Below are 23565 nucleotides of genomic sequence, written 5' to 3' on the forward strand. Positions count from 1 at the left end.
AACAGAGAAGAGCTTTTTCCTATGAGTAGAATAATGTTAACAATCTGCTGCCTGGAATTATGTCTAGATAGGCAGTTTCAACACACTGCCCCTTTTTGGGGCCTGCAGAGAAGTCTCATGGCCACAGAGACATTTCTGTGTGAGATGGTCTTGGCACTGCAGGGGTGGGAGAGCAAGGCAGGCCAGCCTGCTGCAGCTTAGGATGCCAGGCTCCCACTGAATCCTGGTCCCACAATTCCTTAGTGAGTGCCATGCTTGTTTGACTGTGTACAGACCAAACTCTATAGAAAAATGTAAATATTTCTATGGCCTGGCTTGCTTTAAAGCCTAAGAGGTTGTCTGTCTAAGGGGAAAGGAATGCTGTGCACACACACAGCAGAACAAACCTAATGAAAGACAGAACCCAGAGGTATTCCTTACCCAGAGATGGAGGGCTTCACATTGTTGAAGAGCAGTCACTTGGTACACCACAAAGAGAGCACGAAAGTTGAGATAACACAATTAATAATGAACTCTCCAACACAAAGCCCTGCCAGCATCACCATGACCTCACTCTCCTCATGGACAGAAGACAGGCTGCCTTTACAGAGCTATGCACTCATCTCATCTTACTTTTGAGAAAGCAGCCAAGTACCCAGTTCACTCTGTACTGCTGGAGAGTCATGGTGGTGACAGAGCCAGGCTCCTCTCAGAGGTGAGCAGGGGAGGAACAGAGTGAAAATATGTACAACATGGAAGATGGGAAAACCCACTTAAGATACTAGGAAAAGTGTTTTCACTATGAGGATGGTCAAACACCGGAGTATGGTGAGGAGAGGTGGTGGGACCCCTGTTCTTGGAGATATTCAATCATTAACTGCACACAGCCCTGAGCCACTTTATTCAAATGGACCTGTCTTGAGTGGGGGTTGGAGTGGGGACATGCAGAGACTGTTATTGTGTCATTCTTTGGCTAACCCAAAGGGGCACTTCTGAAGAAAGTATTTGTCACTATTTCTTCCCTTGCATGCCTCCTGTGTCAGTATATCCACACTGACTGGCTGTTGCAGGTACCAGATCAGTACTGGCTGACTGAGCTTCCAGGCAAGCGATGGCTAAGAAATAAACAACTGGCCCCAGGAATTGGATTGAACTGGAGTACAAATTACTTTAAAGACCAGCTTCATTTTGTCAAATGTAGAAGTTCACAAAATAGACTGAAATTCAGTGCTCACAAAGCAAAGACCAGGAGACAGTGACAGTTTGTATCCCTGACACAGAAGCTGCAAAGGGTGAGCTACAGAAAAGAAGGCTCCTTTGTGGCCACCATTTGGGTTACTTTTGCCATCACTAAGCCAAGGAGGTCACACCAATTCTGATGGATCACTTCTGCTTGCCTTGCACACCCTTTCCAGATCCTACCTCCTGCATGCACTCCAGCCTCTGCATGCACTCCAGCTGAGTCCTGAAGGACACATGGGAGGAAACAAAGAGTTTAGCTCCAAGAAGTCAGCTTTCTGACTACCCGCCCAGCCCCAGGCAGCTGCAGACACTGGGGAGCAGCAGTTTGATGGCAGGGTGTAAAACAGCTCAGCAGTGCTGCTCAGAAATCACCCCTAGAGCCCAATGCGCCCAGCCTGGTCATGCAGGGTGCTCATGCTTACCCCCACTCACCTGGGGAATGTGAGGGCTTGAATACCCATGTAACAATCAAAAAAACCACCCTTCATGAAATAGAGTCAATGAAAGTCCTGAACTGAGGTCCCCAGGTTGTCATTAGTAACTGCAGGTTACACCTCTCTCAGTACAACTCTTGACAAAGACCCTTACCGGTGGGAAGAACAGTCCCCAGCTGAGAGCTACCAAGGTAGCAGAAGAGTCTTGCTGTCAACACAGCAAGATGTTGCATCTCTTCAGCAGCAAGATCACAGGCAGCCAGCACCACCATCAGCTGACAAAAACATCCAAGGCAGCCTTGGTGATCTCCCTCACCCTGCTCTGTCTTTAAACATCATGTTCACATCAGCTCTGAAAGTCATAACTTATATTCCTGTTGTATCTCTTTGTCTTTTCAGATGTTACCATCCCAGCTAGTCACAGCCTCTGGCATGGGGAATCACCATTCAACCCTCGTGGCTACAACTGAGAGCACTGTACACTGGGATGCAGCTTCAGTGAGGCCAAGAAAGCTATGCAAGGTGTGCAAATTTTGGAAGATAGCCTAGATGCAACAACAAGTAAGAGGTAAGAGAGGTAAGCCTTGCACAAAGCTTGGCAGAATCCTAATGCACTTAATTTCTTTAGACATATTTACTTAATTGTATCTTTTCATATCATCAGTGCTTGTGAAGTTCAGATTTAACCTGGGGGAAAAAAGAAAGACTTAGGAGGATGTATGAAAGTTTAAATATTAAATAAAATATTAAAGCCATTTTTACAGCTAAACATTAAAACTATTTTACATTGTTCCCTCAAATATAACTATCATAATTATGCTAAATGTAAGGCTATTTCTCCCCATTTAACAAATCCCTGGTCTTGTCTGCATGCTTGGGGAAAAAAAAGCAAGTAGACAAGGCTTAGATGGGCCAGGATGAAAGTGCAAACATCTTGAGGCCCATGCCAGCCTAATTTAAATTGCAGGGTGCAGGGACACAGCAGCCCAGCTGCTTTCTCATCACTTCCAGCCCCTGAGAGACTCATCTCTAGGCTTTAAGACCAAAACTGTTCCACTGGACTGAATCTTCAGGACATTTTCCCTCTGTGGCTCACACTGACAAATAGCCCCATCCTTCAAATCTGGGAGACAACCCATCTGACCCCTCTGGGTGCCCTGCTGCCTCCTCCCTTTGCTCCTCCCACAGCCCTTGCTCCACTCCACCAGGACCCTGTCCTGCCTCAAGGCACCAGGGAAGCTAAAACTTTCCCCTTTATCACCATCAGCAGATTCTTTGCTCACCCAGAAGGGATTTGAATTTGTCTGGCTTAAGGGTGCTCTTGGGGCATCTTTAGGTGCATCTGAATTAAGAAAGGCCTCTGAGAGCTGAAAGCAGCTGCAGCAACCAGCCAGTGACTTGTGAAGGGGCCTGTGGTCCTGCAGTTGCCCAACTGGGGCTGTTTCCCTCGGGCCTTTCATGTGGCCTCACTTCCCTTTCCCTGAAGTTTCTGGCCTCAGTTCCAGACACGTGTGAACAATGCACCCTTGTGTGCCTGTCTCCCATTTAGTGCACAGGCTTGTAAAACTCTTTTAATATGTGATTTACAAGGGTTCTGTTTTGGACTGGAATTGTTCTACCCACAAGCTGAGCAAGGGTGAACTGGCTGGAGGTGTTTATGCAGGGCAAGGTGGGAGCTGACAGGCAGGGTTGAAGGCTCTCAGGTCACTGGCAGCTCCAGCATCTGCCACTGCAGCCTACGAGTAGCAATAACAGAACAACATCATTAATGCCTCCCTCAGCTGGCATTAGTCCCAGCAAAGCACCTCCACTTCCAGGAGTAAAATTTTTTGAGGATAAGAAATGTTTAGATTCGGTCAAAAGCAAAAGCAACCAAAAGCCACTGTAGCATTTGAGTCAAACCTATTCGTGAGCTTTTCTCCCCCACAAAAATGGAAAAAAATACTACAAGAAACATAGAAGGAAAAAACAATGGCTTTTTGACTAAACTGAATCATATGGAAAAACAACACCTGATGACTGTATAATAGAAATATATTCTAAAAGAGAATTCTCATGAAAAACAATGTTTAGTTTAGAAGGACCGGGTAGCCCAGTCTGTTATCATTTAGGTCCCTCAGTTCCAAATGCTCAAGTAACTACATCCAAAGTCCAGCTCCTTACTGAACTTTAATGAAGTTCCAACTGGAAAAGATAATATAAATTTCCTGTCCTAAAAGAGGCTACCACCACATGCAATTAAAGCAGGGGGGGAAGGAGGCAGTGCTGTACTCTGCATCTGATCAGGAAGACTGCTATTCCTTGATTTTATAGACATATATTACAGGATGATGTAATCTCCACTTCAAGTGCTGGCAAAACACACTTAATCACAGCTTTAAGGATTCTTTAAGGAGTTCTTGCTAGGTTTCAGAGCTCTCCAGAAAGCTTAACTAGGGTGATTTCTTAACAGGTTGAAGTAATCTATAAGGTTTTTTTGCCCTTCAGAAGCACCTTGTCCCTGCCTGAAGCAGCTCAAGGATCCCAAGTTTGATCTCTGTTTTGAACTGCTTTGGACCACAATTCCATCAGCCACAAAAGCAAGTCAGCTTTAAGTGATGCTTCAACAGTGATGCCAGTACCCACAGTGCAAGCCCAGTGCCTCTCTCCCAGGAGACAGGCATGATCATAGCCATAGGATCACGACTCCCAGCTGCTTCCCTGTTCCCAGCCACGCTGGTACCAGAGGGATGACTTTCACTGACTTTGTCAGAACAAACAGAAGGAGAGGGTTGCTCTGCACAAGCAGCAGCAGTGCCACGGCCAAATCCTGCCAAGGACAAGATGCTGAGCTTGCTCTCCTTCTGGGTGAGGTCCCAAAACACCTCTTGGTCTGTTTCTTTCATTAGGACAGCTTAGTGATGATGATCCCTCTGTGCACAAAGCCAACACCTCCCCTCTCTACCTCCTGGAAAGGTTGCATTTCTCAGCTGCACCTCTATTTGCAGTGACTGCACTGATGGAAGGCTCCTCAAGACACTTAGGAAAGAAGAAAGCTCATCTACAAACTGTTACCCAAATCCTTTGACTTCTGAGGCTAGAAAGGATTTAGGGTGGAAGCCGTGAATCAGGGCTTGAAGTTGCATCAGACAGGGCACTCTCAGCACTGCATATGTACTTTGGCTCACCAAAGGTGTACAGAGGGATGCCAGAAATAGCTTGGAGGTCTCACTTTACTTTTTTTTTCCCCATAAAGGTTTTCCTTTAGTTCAGCTATTTCATCTGTCTCTCACATCTACTTGCTGAAGTAACTTTTTTTTTTTTTTTTTAATTCTATTTCCCAATACCAATTCCTGGGAACCTCAAAGGGTGAGGCACTCCACAGCTTTCAAAATAATGACATTTCTCTTGGCATACTGATTACCAATACTGCCGCTGCACGCCACGTGCAAAAACAGGTTTCTGAGAACGTGAAGACTCTTAAATAAAACACTATGGCTCAGCAGACTTATATTTTCTAGCCACACTTGAAAAAAAATTTTTGGCATTTATTCCCCTCCTGTTTCTCTCTTCTCCACACCAAAATGTCAACATTAGAATTTACGACCTCCACAAAGCATGTTTCCAAGTGTTTTGCTGCTCTCTTAAACGAGCTTTTCAACCATACACTGGCCATAGCCTAAATATACCCTGATGCCTTTACAAAAGGATAGGGAAGAAACCTTCTTTCTCTCATGTCTACATAAATAGTTTTCCTTAAAACCAGCCAACAGCTTGAACAAGAAATGATGGCACATAAAATCATGTAAATAAGTGAAGCTCATATCAATTAAGTTTAGGAGCAGAGAGAGGAAAAGAGTGCGTGTGTGTGTATGTGGATTTGTGCACAGGCAATATTATAGTAAACACTTTCATTGCAGAAGTGAAGTGTAGTAACCTGGTACCCAGAGGGATCAGAAGCAAGGCCACCTGGGCAAACACTCTGGCCTCCCTGCACATTTACCTTATGCTGTAGCCTCACACTTCAAATCATGTGCCATTTTTCCCATCCCAGATAATTCAACGCTTAGCAGAGGCGGCACGAACTGAATAAAATGTTACTCAACATTTGACCCTCATCACTGTTTCCTGGCTTGTGTCTTCCACACTGTGCAGGGTTCCAGTACTTCTCTGAACACAGAACTATTCAGTTACCATACAGCCCTCAGTGAGATGCCTGTCATAAGGATCCTGACTGCTTACAAGCTCTAATGACTGTAACCATGGAACTCCTTGGCGAAACAAAGGAATGGTACTACTTCTTATTTAGACGTGGAAGTGACCACAGAGATGGTCAGAAGTGTCCTTTTATTTCAGTGACTAATTTGGGATTTTTAGAGGCTGACATTTCAGAGGTAACCTCATCCAGTAATGCTTCCTAGTACCTCTATCCTGCCTTGCCAAGGAGGGAAGGATCAGTGATGCCTTTGCCTGGTGATGAGATGGCTATTCCCTCTCAGGAGCTGACTCTGCCCATGCCCTTGCATGATCACCTCAGTTCTTGACCTCTCTGGCATCTTCCTGCCCTGCTATCACAGCACATGGAGGAGCTGGGGAACGGTAGACTGCACTTGCACTCCAGGCTCTGCCTTGGCTGCTAGTTTATTAACGGATGAAATTCAAAATGCTAATCCCAATCCACAAAGCCACCAGTGCACTGGGGTCAATTAGCTCTGCAGCTGCCTTGACCTGGACACCCCATGGCGACAAGCTTGGAAAACATTTGCCTGCCCCTGCCACAGATTTCCTGGGAGCAGTAGAATAAGCTCCTTTGCCTTCAGACTTGACTTCAGCTGAACTGGATTGCCTTTAGAGAGCCCTGGAAGGGCTGGCTCATCTCCAAACCTACTGAAATCAGGAGTCCCATTTATTTTTCCCACGAATTTTGAATCATGCCCCAACACGGCTCTTCATTTTCCCTTTGCCATAAAGTCAAATTTCTTACCAAGACATTTTAGGTAGGAGTTCAGTTAGGATGGAGCAGGCTGTGCTGCTCCTGAGTTGGCAGGAAACAACAGTCCCTAGACATTAACATGATGGACATGTCGACATGGAGAAACGTATGGTACCAATTAAGACAGTATCAACAATTATGCAGAACACAGTTGAGTGGATTAATTTGTTGCCTGGAGTAAAGGCTGCCAGTACGAAGCTGGCTGTCAAGAGACATGCTTTCATCTTGCCTGGTGCCAAATATTATGAAGCCCATGTATACTAAGGATGATCACTGGGTTTCTTTTTCCACCAGCAATCTTGAAGCAGGGAGGGCACAACCAATTAATGTCTCTACACACTGCCTTCTTTCTTCTTTGTGAAAAAAAAAGAAAAAGAAAAAAATCAAACCAAAGCCACACTTGAAAAAAATCCCCAAATGACCATTATTCCCAAAAGACTAAAATAAGAACTGCAAAGTAACTGGGAAAGGATAGTTCTTTTCTTGCTCAAAAAGGTTTTCTTTTGCTGAGAGGCTGATGCGACAACTCATTTGTCAAACACACTTTTTCCCAGTTCTCTAAGCAGAGAGATGAAAAATGGTTAAATCATCTGTGTGATTTTTTTTTCAACTTGCTATTTTTACGCTGACCAGGAGGATACTTACACACTCTTCATCTCTTTCTTCCCACCTGTTTTATGCCAAGGAAGATGCAAGATTACCTCTAGCAAGTTGTGACTAAGTTCTCCTGCCTTGCCAAACACCATAAGAACAAGCAGCTGATTTTCTCTAAAAACCTTATGTTTGCAACACACTATGTAGGTCTATGGCTGTCAGAGTATTAAACAGCAAAGAAAAAACTAGGACTTGTAAATAATCACTTGCTGCATTAATAAGCAGCAGCATTTGAATTCCTGATAAAGCTTTGTACCAGCTGTGCTTTGTCCCAAAATCCCATTAAAAAAAAAATCTGCTTATGCTTATTCCTACAATATGAAGAATACTGAACTACTCTTGGTAAACTCTGCTGTTGCCTCCAGTGCATCTGGTCCCACATGAGGCTTTCATTTCTCCATATTTAGCCTTGTTAAACTACAGCATGCCTACCTGAGACATAAATTACCTTGAGGCTTGGAGTAATGCCATTGTAAGAAAACTATTCATAACACTGCACTCCTTTATTTAATGCAGGCAAAAGTCCTCTGCCCACTTACAACACAGTACACGCTGACGACAGTTGTTGATGGAGAAATCCAATTTTAATCCAACATTCCCGGTAAGCACATTGTTCTCTGAGCAGCAGAGCCATGAAATCTGTTCTTTTTCTGAAGGTTTATATCCTGCACACCTTAGTCCCTGAGACATTTATAGCGTATTTGCAGTCTGGCAATATTCCCATCACAAAACCTTCCAGATCCTTCCTATTATCTTTATTTATACTACTACTCCTTGCGTAAAGAAGGTGGAAGCTGCAGGGTTCCAGAAACTACCTCCTTCTCAGACCAGGCATGAGACTGCCTTTCCTTAGGGACTGCATTCCTATTGGCCTCTCCAGCTCTGATGCTGATTTTCAGGAAAAAATATTCTTCAGGCCTTTCCTCCTTGGCCAAACTTGGTCAAAATCACTCAACACTTACCAAAGCTTTTTAGGGTAAAGAATGAGTGGCCAGTACAAGAGATCAGACTAACACCATCCATACCTGCTTTGTGCATGTGCAATTCCTGCCTGGGCTCTTCCCTGCCAAGTGGCAGTGCAAAGGGGCCTCCAGCAAACTGCTCACTAGGTGCTGTGTGTGAAGTCTGAGGGTCTTTCTGTCTAATTAGCAGTTATTTGCTGATATTGCACAGGTAACACAGGGTACTTAACAGAATATTGAGCCTCCAGAGAGGCACTTCATGCTTTCCACCAGCATCTCATCCCCTGCACTAAGGAATGGGAAGGAATCTTCACAGCTACTTTCAACACCTCCACTGAACTCTAGTGTATTTCTGGGTGCTTTGACCCATTTTTCTAATTCAGGGCTCATTTTTCTTCATTTCAAGAGCCACGTGTCCAGGGTTGTTTTCTCCGCTGCGCTCAGGGATTTGCATAGAGGCAAATTTCAAGAGGCACTTCCTGAAAAGTTATTTCTGCAGCCAGTAATCCTCTGTCTGCTTCCAGGCACACCATCTTCCTTGGAAATACCAGCCCCAATGAGCGACATCCCCCTTCCATGGAAGGAGAGAGGCAGTTCCCAAAGCGCAGGGGTGGCGAGCTCCCCCTTGGATGGCTTCTCCCTGGATAGATGCTCTGCTCAGGACACAGCAGCTTTTCATGTCCACAGAGTTCCCCCAAAGCACACAGATGCCTCCTGCCCTCCAGCACTGCTCCCGAGGTCCAGCTCTGCCCCATGGCTCTGTCTTATCTGCTGTTTCCAGATGCTCCTGACACAGCCTAAAGGGCAGAGAGGACCAGCAGTAATGCCAGGGAGAGCTGAGGAAGGTCAAAACAGGACAGGACAAATTGTATCCATTCAGACGTGCCAAACCCCAATTTTGTCCTCAATTAAACGTCTAAACATCTACATCATTAAGAATCTTGATTTGGGGGGGGGAAATGTATTCCCTCTCCTTTTTCCTCCTGCTGGCAACTGCAATAATAACATTTCCTCCACAACATCTTTTCACTACCACCTTTTTTTCTTTTCTACCTTTTTTTTTTTACTATGTCTGAGCTTTCCCAGTGTGAAATGTTTTCAGAAATGTCAAGACAGACAAACATCCACAAAACAATAAAAAATATGAGATAGGAAAAATAACAGCTAGACTTTGTTGAGCCTCTTAGACTAAGTAGCACAAGAAAAGGAGGAGAAAAACAGCCAACTTAAAATTCTGAAATATCTACATATTACCTTCCTTAAAAAATAAGTCTTAAGTTTTTCTTTGAAAAAATACTTCTGAATACATGGAGATGGGTATCTTCTGAAAGATAAGTCAGGTTTCCACGAAGCCTCATTTTTCAGTAGGAAATATTTCACTGGGGAGGAAAAAAAGCCAGCTCATTATAATGAAAGTTTAGTCATCACCATCACATGATCAGTGATTAAGAGCAGCATGATGCCAGGTAGACTGCTTCCTCACTAAGTTAGGGTAGAGGGGAGCTTCAGGAGGCCTTGGGTAATGGGAGAAGATACAGGACAGTGCATATTGTAACAGCCAAGACAGTTATTCTCCAGTACTGCTGAAACGGTCATGAGCTTCTCACCCTCCCACAAGGAAGAAGAGAGTAGCGCCCACATGAAGCCCACATGGAGTCTATGCCTTTTGCATCACTGGGAATAAGAGACAGCAAAATAATCTGATCCAGCCCGCTTTCAAAGAAATGACTCAGCCATTCAAATGCACTAAAATATTCAACATCGTTTATGTGTTGAAGTACTTGAAAATAAAAAGTTTTCTTCAGGAGGATTAGAAAGCGTGAGCTCAAAAACAAAGTCAATCCTTCTACGAAGCTCCTCATTGGCACCTCCTGAGACATTTAATCCCGGTCTGTGCCAAGAATTTCCTTCAGATGGGAGGTCACTGGACAGGCCTCTCTCTTGGTTGCTATGTTCAAGGTGGTGTGACAGAGGGTTGGAACAGAAGGCTGGGAAGGTCTGCTGGTTCAAATGCATCTCCTCTACTAGCAGTGAGACCAAGGGGATTTCCTCTCGACAGCCAAACTGCCTTTTCTCCCCCAGAGACAAAGTACAAAGCTACACTGCACTGCAGCTGCCCATATCCAGAGGGAAATCGCCTCTCCATACCCAAATCTTCCCGAGCAGCACACAGCAGTGAGCCCAGGCTGGGTCCTGAGTACGGCTCTCCCTACATCCCCCCCTCAGGGAGCACTCACATCCTCAGACTGCACTTCACAAGCCAAAATCTGCAAATACATGGCGCTCTCTAGTGTTTTTACTCTGCTCGGGAGAAACACATCCCAAGGCACTGACATCATCCCAGAGAGCATGGCACAAACATCCAGGCAGAGGGATGCCCAAGGACTGCTGTTCATTCGGACCAATTTGCCAGTGTATCTGTTGGACTGAACCTTCCAGGGGATGCTGTTCCAGCTGTCTGGCTGTGGGCCCCACCAGCAGTGCAACACCTCCAGGGCAGTCCTTTAAACAAAACCAGGTTTTAAGCCACATTCCTGATGGACAGAACTATTTCAGGGAAGTTTCTGATCCAGGACTAAGTCCCTGCAGACCCTAAGTGTGATCCTGTCAGCTCCCAAACTGGCCATCAGCAATGGGGTGTAGGTTTCAGATGCAAGCTCAGAGGAGAAATCCACAGGGAGGAGCTGTCCCAGAGATGGCTCAAGAGAGGGCTGTGGCTACAGCACAAGTGGGACCAGGGCGGGCACAGGGCAGGCTGAAGGCTCCTCTGGGACCTGCTGGTACCACTTCCCATGTAGAACAGCTTAACTCCCACCAAACAGCACAGACAGGAGCAGCCTCCACAGAAATACTAGTCCTTCCCATCATTGCTTCACTGGGAGAGGAGATGAGGACAGACCACATTTCTAGCTGATGAAGGCAAGCATAATCCCAAAATGCAATTGCTTTGATTTGCTCCTAAATGGCTTGCTGGTCCATTTATTACAGATTCTCTACTCTGATACCATGCCTCTCTTTCTCCTGTGCTTCTCTGAGGCTGACAATTGATGACAGAAATACAGCACATCCCACAGAGTCACAGCCTCAGGTCCAATTGTGTTTGCCAAGTGACAAGATCGATGTGGCAATCTGCTGCAAAACATATGAGATTCCATCTTCTCTCCCTCTTTTTCTCTCTCTCCCTGTTAATACGCATTTCAAATTAAATCAGCATCTCAAGGAGGAGGCTCCCCTAGAGCCTAGGAGAACATATTTTCTTGGAGCTCACAACACTGGCTGGTGATGGGGAAATACTTCAGCACCGTGTAATTGATTTGATGTATTCCATGTTTCAGCAGGATAAACACCACCCCCTGGACTCCCGGCATTCCAGCTTCTCCAGCCTAAGCTCCTTGTTACGGCGTGTTGGGAGTCCATCAAAGACACTGAGTAGTTTTGACACAGAGATAAATGCTCTTATCTTCACCTTCCAACGTTGCTGCTTTTGAAAAAGCACTCCTGACAGTTTTCACTGTTCAAGCTGCTCTTCAGCGAGGGACAGGAAATGGGGGGAAACCTCTTTAACCCACCTTATTTCAGTACTGGGAGAATAAGCCGGGCTTGTCATCAAACCAGATGACTTTCACTGGGACAAACCACCACAATTCACAGGGAATAAATTAAGGCCCAATCCAGGCAACACATTTAGGCACCTGAATAAACACACATCTTAAGCTTATTTGTTGCTTTATGGGCTTCGCAGGTCCCAGACAGACATGCATGTCCAGAACCTCGAATACAACTGCAACACACCAGCAAAACTATGCATTCAAACTGTACTGTGCTGCCAAGAAACCTTCTTACTTTACAGCAGGCAAATGCTAAAACATAAATTTTAAAGTATCTTTAGGAGACTGGTGAAAGAACCGGAAGAAAACTTGGTTCTTCAGGTCCATCACCTCTTGCTGTAAAACACTGTTCCTCAGCTCAGCCTGTAATCCCAGAATATGAAAGTGAAAATCCTGCTTTGTGCTTTCTTTTTCCTTTTTCTGGGAGGCTGACTACAGACCATGAAGCTGATCATTAAGCCATGATTCAGCTGGAGCCCAGGAAAAGCCCCACTGATTTGAATGGATTTAGGATTTCGCTCTCTGCTTCTCTATACAGGGATTAAATAAATATTCTCCTGCTAGAAAAGTGCCACACATGTCTGCCTGACTTCAATGGGATCTTTAAAGTAAAGATACAGAAAAGTTGCAGTAATTTCCAGTGGCGTGACAAAGGGTAAGTTTTAGGGCCAGAACAGTATTTCAGGCTCTGTAAATCCAGTTTATCTGTCTTTAATACATGGAATGGATTTTGACAGGAAAAATGAAAAAGATATAAAAAAGAAAAAACCCAGGACAATAAATTGCCAGAAGAAATAACAAAAAATGCCTGAAGTATATCAGGAGAGAGATGTCTAGAGAAACAGCAGGTCTCTGATGGACCCAGCAAGCAGAGGAAGTAATCAAATAGGGAGGTCGTAACCAAGCCAAACAATGTCTTTGCAATCAGTATTCACACTGGAGTATGACTGGGGTTAGAAAAAGGCAGGAAAAAATAGCTATTATGGAGGTTGCTGTCTATGCTGAGATATTACACAATATGCAGGAATAAAATAGTTGGACCAGCACTGGGGAAAAAAACCCAACAAGAAACACTGTGGAATTGAATCAGTTAGACTGACAGCAGCTTTCTAAATGCACTAACCAACAAAGTAACTGAGCTCCTGACAAGAACACTGAATTCATCTTCAAACAGCTATTACTGCAGAGGGACCCAAATTATATCCACCCTTTAGAAGGCCAAGATCATTGTGGGATGAGCCTTACAGTTCTAAAATGCCCAAGTGAGAAAAGTCATGTAGTTTGAAATGAAAACCCCTCAGGCCAAATGCAGCTGCAATTTTTTTTTTTTAAATCAGTGAAGTTACTCTGAATTTTTAGTGGAAGAATTCAGTTTTGATACTGGCCAGAGCACTCTGTAAAAGTCTTTGAACTCTGGCAATAAAACATTCTGGCAATGAAATATTCAGCTGCACAAATCAACAAGCCTACATCTATATCCAGTTCCTAGAGTGGTAAGAGTGGAGAGTTGCAGGGCTGTATAAAACAAACAATATTCTTGAATAATTTCTGCTAAAATTATCAGACAGGAGATAAACTCTGTTTTATTGGACTGAGTTGAAGAGCCACCTAGACACTGTTTACACTTATATTTCAGGATGAGGTTGTCAACTCATCCCCTCTTTACCACACAGAATGCTAATCACAAAACAATCCTGTGTGTGGAAGTCAGTATTCTTCTTGTCCTGCACACTAACCACTAAACTATATCACTAAAACAAGAGTGAACACCCTTTGGATCCACTGAGTATACACTGACTATTAGTGTCTGAAGTGATGAAGAACAGACAGAAATGGTAACCAAAACTGGTGACCAAAGGCTCATTCCAGCTCCAGCTGTATAAATTACAATATCTTACTGAGGAAGCTCAGCAATATACTCAAAAAACAAACTGAGAATCATGTTGCAGATAACAGTTGAAAGAAACTAGCCAAATACCTGGCTCCCACCAACCAAACTTCTCTTGTTCTCAGCATGATCAGAAATTTACCTTAGAATGAACAGTTGCTCCTACTTTGGCTGTATGACAGGTACATGATAAGGCAGCTCCTGAAAGATACCTGGAAAAAAAGACAAGACATAGATATCTTACAGATGTTATATATGTATCAATCTTGAGGTTTAGAGACATCCTAATATGTCAGAAACTCTCAACTCTACATACTATTTGAGAAACTGTATTTCTATCAGTTTAATAGCTGCAGAGACATTTCAGAAGGTGGAGGTGCCCTGAAAAGCCAGCTCCTTTTAATGCATCTCTACTTGGGAGCTCCAAAGCATTTGGATCACTTGGCAATATTTGCCTGTGCAATGAAGTATTGCAGTTTCCAGAAACCAGTGCATGAAATTAATCAGACCAAATATCAGCCAACACTTACAAATCAAATAGTACTTAAATTTGATGAAAGTTCTGACTGCAAATTCAGATGTAGTTAAAAAGAATTTTTAAATTACAATTTCTCTGAAGTATCCGAGACCAGAAAGACACTTGCACGTAGGTAAAAAGGAACAAGGGTGGGGGACAAAACCCAAGTAAAGAAATCTGATGAAAAATGCTACTTCAACTGAAGTCTACATCGTGACATTTTATTAATGTCAAAGTGAGACAAGCTGAGGCTCAAAGGGAGCAGGCTGAAGCCTTTGCTGCCACCCAGACTCTTGTGATCATTATCCTTTCTGCAGTATTCCTACATGAAAAGTATTTCTCAGCCTAGACTCAGTAAAGCTCTTAAGCACATGCTGGACCCAGTTAAATCAAGACTGGACAAGAAACAAGCTCTCATTCCATTAGGTGTTACAAAGTTCACTGCAGAAGTGCCTAGTGAAGTTACACGGCTTGTTTCATGTGAAAGGTTAAAGCCCTTACTAACCCAAAAGAACCCAAACCATATCTTTAATCCACTGCAGCTGAGTGCCCAGTGCTGTCAGGACCCTGACTGCACACAGGACTGAAAATAGGGCTACAGTAGTTGTCTACTCTTAGAGAAAACAATCCAGCCCCAAGATTTTTACCCATCGTACTGAATACTGTAGCTGATGAGCTTTTTCTCCCAAGCAATGTGGCTTTCTGAAGCTCAGTTTAACTTGGCACTTGTCCTTCTCTCTGCTTTGAAAGCCGCACAGAAAAAAAAAGTGCCCCAAGATATTTACCAGTAGAAGTTCACTGTTGCATAGTAAAGGAATATTGAGATCAGAACGGAAATAACAGAAGGACAGGGGGTTTTTTTCTATTGACTCCACCTCTGCCAGACTGAGATTTTGGGACATAATGGCTGGAATAAAGTGCTGTCAGTCCAGGCTCTGAGGCCAGCATACTCTCTCCCAGAGGTGCAGAACACATCCCTGGGCACAAGGCAGTTTTTAGGCAGCTTTTTGTACCTCTAACCTATGGCTGCCAGATCCCAGGCTCCGATGCCCGTGCAAGCCAGGGAAATCCGTCAGATCTTCTACATGATATCTGTTGCCAACAGATGCTCCTGCAAGCAAGGGTCAGCAGGATTCAGGAATAACTCAACACATCACCTTCTGCCAGGACAGATTGACAAGAAGGGACCCTCTAGCAAATTTTTTCAGTGGCTCTTAAATTAGGATTCCTTGAGGCAAAGCTGAATGTCACACGGGAAGTGCCAACAGCTTTAAGACTAACTTGCAAACTCAAGCAGCTAAGCCAGATGTGACGTTAAAGGCTCTCCACGTCTGACAAGTGAAACCTTATTATGAACAGTCCTCTTTATGAGGACTGCTTGAATCCACCTCCAGGGTTCCTTGGTCTCACAGCTTTGTAGAAAAAAAAATCATCTCTTTTATACTATAAAAAGCTCAAAAATCCTCCTTCAGCACTGAAGCAAATACTGACTTACATTCATGCTGTCTCAAATAGGTGTTTGCCTTCTTATAAACAAATTCACCTGCAGTGACTATAAAGCAGTAACAAGTCTCCTAGGGAATGTTATATATGCACATGATACACGTCAGTGTGTGTTTTAGCAAAGTGATGTAGATTTTGGAGATTAGAGGACAATAAAATGAAGAAAAATAACTCCTCATCTAATTCTCCAAAGGAAAAGACCACTAGGAAAAATATGTGGATAGACTCCAGCTTTACAGGAATTTCTTTTCATTCTGCATTTGGCATCAAGTGCTTTCTGATTTCTTTACTCAGGCATATTTTCCCTCAGGGAAAATACATTACAGTTAGAACACTGCCCATGATTTCATAATACGTATTTATGAAGTTAATCATACTTGCGTCTCTCAAGGCATCTGTTGCTCTGGTTTGGTAAATTCCCAATTATCCCTGCAGGACAGCAATATCAATCCTGAGCCCTAGTACAGTGGGTTGCCATGTTTCATATTCAGGGAAAGAATATGTTCTTCAGGCATGATCAACAAGGGCTGTCTGGTACCACAGTGGGCAATTTGCAGCATACAGCAGAACTCTTCCTGTGTATTCATCTCCTAATTTTTTCCCCATCTCTGCCTGTTAGATTTCCTGTCAAGGAAAGCAGGGGAGACTTTCTGTGATAAATATCTAGCATAAACAGACATGGACCACTTCAGCTGGATTTGTTTTACTTACAGAAGAGCGCATAAGGGAACATAGAATACAGAATAAAAGGGAGCTGCTGGACAAAACAGCAGTTAAGTAGCTGCATGTGCATGGTGGGCAGATTAAGAAGTAAAGGAATAACTGAAAAAACTGGCTTAGGCTAGATATTAGGCCTGCATTTCAAAATGACACAGCAGAGCACCAGGAGAGGTTTTCCCCAAGGCAGGCTGAATGCAGGACTTTAGGGAAGTCACAGATGAGGCAGGTAACATCAGACTAGACCTAGTGGATATTCCTGAATTTTTAAAACCGAAACCAACTAGATTAATAGAAATCATCTAGTCACTTATAAGTTGGACTTGATGATCCTTGTGTGTCCCTTCCAACTCAGAATATTATGTGAAAATGTAGAAATTGGTCCACCTTCTGTTTTAATTACTTCTTACTGACTATTATGGCAAAGTACATAATTTGTCACACCGTAACACAAAGCTGCAGCACCTCAGCACAGGTCTTCCCTCTCCACTAAACTGCTGCAACTCAGTAATGCTACAGAGGCAAAAATGTGACCCAAGCTGAGCTAATTCAAATTAAAGAAGGAAGAAAGCACAGTGCAGCAGCACCTTCACAGCAGAATCCAGTTTTTCCCACAGGTACATCTGTTTGTCCTTCAAACATGTAAAAGCACAATCCACGTTTGCCTCTTGCTGTCAATGCTGCAGTTTAGAAACAACACTTTGCCTGCACAGCCAACTCAGGGCATTTCTAATTAGAGCTGCTGCACCAGCATTGTGTGTTTTAAAATACTGTTGTAATAAATCCTGCAGCTGCAAATTCAATATTTCATAAGGGCAGGCGTGACCTCATAGACAGAGTCTGAGGGGAAAATTGGCTCTTAATTGAGTCCTGTAATAAAGCATTTCAGGGAGAGAGAGGACAAGCAAGCAAGCTGGATTTGATCCCTTCAGTCTGGTCTCCTCCACCATGAATGAAAACAATGCAGCAAGCAGGAAAGGAATTCCTTGATTTTAAGAACATCATTATAGTAAGAATCCCCTTGGACTTTCTCCAGTCTTAAGCACCACTTTATAGATTCTGGTTACACAAGAAACCCTATCTTCAAATGGCAAATAGAAATTTTACATTTCAAAGATAGCAGACTGGGGAGTTCAAAATGATCATTCATACTACAACAGTAACTAGAGCTGAGACTAAGGTACAATGGCGTGAGTAAGCAACATGTACCCACAAATAAGAAGGCCCTGCCTTAAACAACTGAAAACATAATAAAAAAAGAATTAAGCACTCTTTGGAACTTCAGGGAGTCACTACACTCTTTCTTCTTACTGCTTGATGAGAACTTGAGCGAAGTTTGCTTTGTTGGAAACATGGCAAAACGGATTATGGAATAAAAATAAATACAGAGCCAAATCCACATCCCAACAGAGAGATATTGTGGGTTGCAGTGGTGTTGCACTAACATCCCCAAAAGCATAACTCACGATGTCAGAAGCTAAAGGTCCTGAACCAGAACTCTGCTGCTATGCCTTTATCTTAGGCAGTGAGACTTGTGGGATTTCCAGTCATTCTCGCAATTCTCTGCTCTCACAGGGATGAAATGTTGGCCTGGACGTGAAGAACAGACAAAGGAAACACGGTGATGCTGACCCGAGAACATACCTTTACATTCATATTTACCTTTACATTCAGCAAAGCTTCTAAGCAGAGGGAGAGGTTGTTCTTACTTAGAAATCCAAATTTAGACACCCAAATGCATATCAAAGAATCCAAATATCCTACCTCAATTTAGGGCGCTGCTGCCACTCCCATTTAAGTTCCACAGAAGTTGTCACACACTCACACTTTTGAAATTAGGCACTTACGTAACTGTCCAAACAGGAATTTAAAAACTAAAAATAAAAACTTTAATCCTGAGATCAGTTTCTTCAATAAATAACAGTCCTCTCTGCCTCGTGGCTTTTTTTCCTAAAGGGTCAAATTCCTAATGTTTTCCTCCATCACTCACTCAGGGTTTGGGCTTGAGCTAATTGCAAAGGATACACAAAACAGCTCTTACAGGGACCTGTCATCAGTATGTAATAGCAAAATAAATCCTGCCTTTGCCTGGGTTTATGATCCCGCTGACACGTCACCTTAGAGATGAATTTTGAAATACTATGCCATCTTTGGATTCTGCAATAAAAAGAGAAAGCACTGGAACTGCCAGACTCCACATCTCAGGAAGCCTTTTGCAAGGGTTATACAGACTGCAGGTAAAGTATCTGGTGTGATATCCAGGGAACACAAACAGCCCTATCATCTGGAGGAGTTCAGATCCACAAAACAACCTCTGGGAGAGCTTAGATCTCTGTCAAGTGTCAAGTTTTCAAACGTCTGTGCACCTTGATTTAGCAGAACAACTGGACTCCATCAGTAATGGGTAGAGAAGGACAGACACATTCAGCAGGAACATTACTCCTTCCCATGAAAAGCCTTCTGGGGGAAAACATCATAGAGGTGAAGCCTCTCTAATTAGTTTGGATTGTACTTCAGATATTTAGACAGCTAAAATTACTGCATGAAAGATCAGCTCGCAAAGATGAGACCAAAGCTGAAGCCACCAGATCCTCTGCCATAAAGATTCTCCCACACACACTTCCTCTGAGGTCTGGAAAGTGACTCCAGAACCAAAGCAGGATCCTCAGTGCATATTTCTGCACACAAAGAACAGTGCAGCCATTCCAGCCCCACACCACGCAAAACACTGTTTGCTGAGTATTTCTGAGAGCCCCCACCATGGTACCACTGCACACCTACCAAAAGAGAAAGTCTTAAGTCTGAGTGAGTCTCAGGTCCTGCCAGGACTTGCAGGTGTGACAAGGTCCTTAAACAAATGAAAAACATCACTTTGCTGACAAAACCAAAAACAAAGGTACCCAGCCTGTTTACAGTGTTAAACCATTACATTCACTGGCTATTACAAAGTCATCTTTTGAAAGGTGGGGCCTCTTTGCACTATCCAGGCCCTTCAAGGGCCCATCAAGGATCTTTACAGAAGTGAGAACCTGGCTCAAAATCCATCCATTTTCAGCAACCTTCTCATGTACCACAAAAATCTTGAATACTTTGGCAACACAGACAGTAAAACTTAATGACCATGTGAGCGTTGAGACTTTCCCAACATGCTTGACAAAACTACAAATCAACAAAATAAAACAAGCTAGGGAGTGGCTCTAACTAAAGGCCAACTACAGCAAGAAGAAATTCAATCCACATGAGCAAATAACAGCCCTTTCTTCCCCCCCCGCCACCTTTATGCTTAAGACTTGAATAGCCAAGATATATTTAATGCATGGAATCACTGCAGGGATATGTACTTGATGATAATAAGTCTCACCAGCAACAATAACTGTTTAGCAGACCCAAATAGCCCACAGGTGTGAAACGAACATCTGGGACTTGTACACAACTGACACAGAGAAGAGACAGCCCTGGGATATCACAAGCCATAAGCACAGCTGTGAAATTACTCTGCAGACACTGACACAGCTCATAACTTGATCCTTTCAATCACACTTATTGAAAGAGTCTTGGTGGCATTTATAATTCGATAAAACTCCCAATTATAATTCGACAAAACTCCCAATCTGTCACTTCATTCTGAGGACATGAGGAGTAAGAAAGCCTGTACTGTGCTTGCCTCCACACACCTTGGCTCAGCAGCACTTTTCATATGTTTTACAGCATTTCTGTTAAAACAGCAGGCAGGTAGAAGGGAACAAGTGAGGAGGAGAGTGATTTCTGTTGCTCACACACACAAGGGACAGCAGCACAGGCATGCCAGGGAAAATAGCTTTTGTAAGATTCCACACCAACACATTCAGAAATATAGCAGTTGTGATTCAGGTGCAAAGGTAAACCACTGGTACCATTTAAATGAACTCTGCATTTCTAAAATGCCAACTGAAAAAAACCTGCTGATATTTAATTTCCATAGATATACTGCATCTGGTGTTTATGGCTTTGTGTTGTTGCCAGAGAGCCCCAGGAGCTTTGCTCTGGGAGCCAGGCCAGTGTCTACCAACTTAGTTGGGATAACACAAAGATCCAATATTTCTCTGATTTAAAGCTCTCAGGCAGATTTTTCAGAGACTTGTGTTTTATTTATAGCTAGCATGTGTGAAGAGAAATAAAAGTCATTTAATATGCTATGCCATTATGAGCCTATTCCTTCCAGTTTCACATTTCACTATCTTATTTTGAAGCACAGAGAATTGAAAATCTGGTTATTTCTACTTAAACATCCATATGTGGAGAGACACAAATTCAGTAATGGAATGCCTTTCCACTAAGAAAGGAAAAGACCAAATGGAGTTTCCTCACAAAAGCTGGACATGTAACACTATCTACACAGATGGTCATCATCACTGTTACAGTCACATAACAGTTAAGTGCTTTTCCTTCTCCCACTCCTTATGGCACAGATTTACATCCTTCTGTTACAGAAAGCTCTGACCTGCCAGTGGAGATGCCCCAGCATTCTGATCCTTGAAGTTTTAAGGCTTTCTTCTGCTTGAAACTGGAGTAGGTGCTCTCCAATACTTCCTACAGAAAATCAAAAGAATTCTATTCATTAAATTGCCAAAAAAAAAAAAAAAGCATGCTACAGTCTAAAGAAAACTAAACAGAATTACTAAAAACAAAGAGTATATCTTCAAAGAATATTTTAAGTGTCTGTGTAGACAAAAATATTAAACAAAAGAATGCACAACTTTATTTTGTGGGGACATGAAGGATGCTTGGCCATCTGTTGAAAATGTACGGCTGCCAAATATCACAGAGTCACACCTTGAGCCTGGAAATTGAGTTTACATGGCAAATCCATACATTTCTTGTGGTGTCTGCATGCCATTAGCCTTTCACTTACCTACTATTCAGTTTTACACTCTGCTGACTGCTAAGCTGGATTGCTTCACAGTTTTGAAATGAGCAGAGCCCAATATTGCAAAAGCAGTGACTGCTGCAGAGCTGCTGGCAGGACACCTGACTGTATGCTTGAAGGTTTTCAGAACTGAGGAACATAAGACAATCAGCATTTGGGAGATCAGGGCCCCCAGTCAAAGCCACTGTCATCAGGAAAAGGCCAGAAAAGTGAAAATTCTTCCATCTTTCATTCTGAAAAAGTAATTAAAAGGAAAATCCTTAAAGGCCGAACTTTTACAGGCCACCAACTCACACTATGAAAAAAACCTGAGACTTCCACAAATATCTGACTTAATCAAAACTCTGCCATACTTCTAATTCATATAAACCTCTTTCTTGTGTCTAAATAGTTGAGTGTATGGGATGAGCATTTCCCAATGCTCGTGGTTAACTGGGTCAGGTCCAAGGCAACAACAGTAAAACAAAATTTCAGGCAATGCCTTTGGAAATCTTGCAAATTCATCATCTTGCCACTATCTATAACAGAGACTTCTATGGTGATTTTGGCTAAACAGTTCATACACCATACAGTTGTTGAGCCAGACAGGAAAAAACTTCCAGCACCTACTAGCAACTGGCAAGATACAGACTGCATTTTCTTAAGTTCAGAAACCCATCTAAGATTAATGCTGGTTTTCATACAGTTTTATCAAAGTGATCCTTAAACTCTTCTATTATTTATTAGGTAGTTCACCAATTACCAAGTATCCACTCACAGATTTTTGTAATTGAAACTGCAGCATAAGTCCAGTGCCTGCACAGCTCAGAGCTTTGAGGTCCACACCTGGCCAGGACACAGCATATCATATGTATGTCTCTGACTGCAGCTTGGCATTGCTTTACCCCTCCACAAACAGGCTCATTAGCCCAGGCAGCACAGTCACCGTGCTGATCATGGGGGAAGCCTCATAGTTTAAGACAGAGCCAGGTCAAAAACAGCTGAAAAACACTCTTAACTTTTTACTTCTACTAAAATATTTGCTTGTAGAGATAGATGCCTTGTCAGCAAACCTAAGCTACCTAGCTCAAACATAAACAAGGTAGCATTGCTGAGCTGTGGTCACTGCTGTACAGACACACCTCATGTGACAAAAGCCACATCACTGTTTTTCCTTTACCTGATGTTTTGATACATTTTAAGGAGTGTTTTTCATTGGATGACTTACCTTCCTGCTTATGTCCAGGATGCTGAATTACATGCCTTTTTCTGTAGGTTTCAAGACAAACTGCAAACAGCATTTCACAGGGCTCAACTTTTCTTGTTCCGTCTTAGCTGCAAAATAGGGATAACCCTCACCTGTGCTTAAAACTTTATTTTCTAGGAACAGCCACACAGCAAAACCCACTGCCCTCCCTGCCTCTAAGGGGCATAGCATCCCTTAAAATTCTGGCATATGTTTAATCCCTTCCCCCTTTCAGTCTGCTGCCATTATTTAAAAATTGTTTCATCTTAATTTCTTCTGAAGTTGTTTTTTTTTGTTGTTGTTGTGGTTTTGACTTTTTTTTTTTTAATGTAGATTCCTGCTGGCATACCCACATATGGGGAAGTTCTTTGAAAAGTATCTGTTGTCAATACCACACCATTCATCAGCTCAAAAGCCAAATGGATTTCTCAGAACTCCTGCTTGTTTAGCCATCTTTCTCTGTAGTTCTCCCAGTGGGACAGAATGAAATTAAATATAAACTAGGCTTTAAATTATTTAGTCTGAGATAATTGAGTTTGGAAAGTCATACTGCAGAACGATCACCCGGGGAAGTAGCTAAACATGATTCGAGGCAGGGGTGGGGGCAGGAGGAGTGAGTCGACAAGTCTGGTCCAGTGGAAGATGTCCCTGTGCACGGCAGGGGACTTGGAACGCTACGGTCTTTAAGGTCACTTCCCACCCGAACCATCCTATAATTCTATGTCATATTAGGTACAGAAAAATCACAAATACTACTGGTTCCCACAGTAAAAGGCACAAGCTGCTCTTTCATTCTGGTCACACAGAAAATAATATCCTGCACGCTTAAGAATGGCATCCTTTCTCCTCAGAAGGAATCAGGCCCTTGGGGGACAGAAAGGCCTGGTGAGCAGATTACCCCATTTTTAGGGCGACTGCATTTTCCGAATAAAAGAACAAGCATAAGTTGGTTTCACAT

At 43.0% G+C, this 23565-nt stretch overlaps 1 long non-coding RNA gene across 1 annotated transcript in view; it reads right to left on the reverse strand.

Annotated features, from left to right (window-relative positions):
- Window positions 1-21925, reverse strand: part of LOC115307939 — a 30656-nt gene extending 8731 nt beyond the window's left edge. The window contains exons 1-3 of the long non-coding RNA XR_003916294.1: window positions 21368-21925; window positions 20957-21045; window positions 13882-13951 (exon numbers count right to left, since the gene is read on the reverse strand). This is a non-coding gene — a long non-coding RNA (uncharacterized LOC115307939). The remainder of the gene's footprint in view (window positions 1-13881; window positions 13952-20956; window positions 21046-21367) is intronic.
- Between the last annotated feature and the right edge of the window lie 1640 nt (window positions 21926-23565).

Source organism: Manacus vitellinus, unplaced genomic scaffold (assembly GCF_001715985.3).
Source record: "Manacus vitellinus isolate BGI_N305 unplaced genomic scaffold, ASM171598v3 scaffold_70_pilon, whole genome shotgun sequence".
Lineage (NCBI taxonomy): Eukaryota > Metazoa > Chordata > Aves > Passeriformes > Pipridae > Manacus > Manacus vitellinus.